The 742-nt window shown below is 46.2% G+C and overlaps 1 non-coding gene across 1 annotated transcript in view; it reads left to right on the top strand.

Annotated features, from left to right (window-relative positions):
* The window catches only part of LOC128882388 (5.8S ribosomal RNA), a 179-nt gene extending 62 nt beyond the window's left edge, over positions 1–117 (top strand). The window contains exon 1 of the ribosomal RNA XR_008458387.1: positions 1–117. This exon is cut by the window's left edge and continues 62 nt beyond it. This is a non-coding gene — a ribosomal RNA (5.8S ribosomal RNA).
* Positions 118–742: the final 625 nt, after the last annotated feature.

Consider the following 742-nt stretch of genomic DNA (forward strand, 5'->3'; position numbering starts at 1 on the left):
AAGAACGCAGCTAATTGCGCGTCAACGTGTGAACTGCAGGACACATGAACATCGACATTTCGAACGCACATTGCGGTCCACGGATAAAATTCCTGGACCACGCCTGGCTGAGGGTCGTTTACGTATCCTAATACTGCTTGCGTTGCTCTTTCAGATCCCCGCCGTAGGTAGATCCGTTTCTGAGTCGGGTTGAGGAAGAAGCTACGTACGAGCGATAGAGATGAGCTTTCGTCGGCGTTTGTCGCAGTCGTGCGAAAACCAAGATTCGTGTAATCCCATGGAAAGTGGAGGAGGAAGAGAGAGATACACATTCGATTTGGACTTGCGTGAGTGTTTTTTAAAATTACGGTGTCGCGTGTCGTCGTAGTTACGACCGCCCGTATTTTCTTTAAAAAAAAAAGAAAAAGCACCGCTCCTGCGAGTTGTGTGTGCCCTCCACCGAACATAAATGGCGTGTCGCGCGTAATCGCGTTTTTCGCACGAATCGATTTTTTGACGCGACTCCTGACGTTGCTTGAAATGATATATGATTATTTAATACACAAAAGAAAGGAACGAGAGTCGAGAGACTTGACAAAGAACAAAAGGGAGAAAGAGTGAGTCTGATTCTTATTTTGATCCGTTTATTACCCCACCCACGTAAAGTGCGCGGTAATTTTTATCGATCTCTCTTCGTGTTTTTGTATCAATAGTAGCCCCAGGGATCTGTGTCACGTGACCATACTAAAAGGGGTCGTCGTTG

Source organism: Hylaeus volcanicus, unplaced genomic scaffold (genome assembly GCF_026283585.1).
Source record: "Hylaeus volcanicus isolate JK05 unplaced genomic scaffold, UHH_iyHylVolc1.0_haploid 11443, whole genome shotgun sequence".
NCBI lineage: Eukaryota > Metazoa > Arthropoda > Insecta > Hymenoptera > Colletidae > Hylaeus > Hylaeus volcanicus.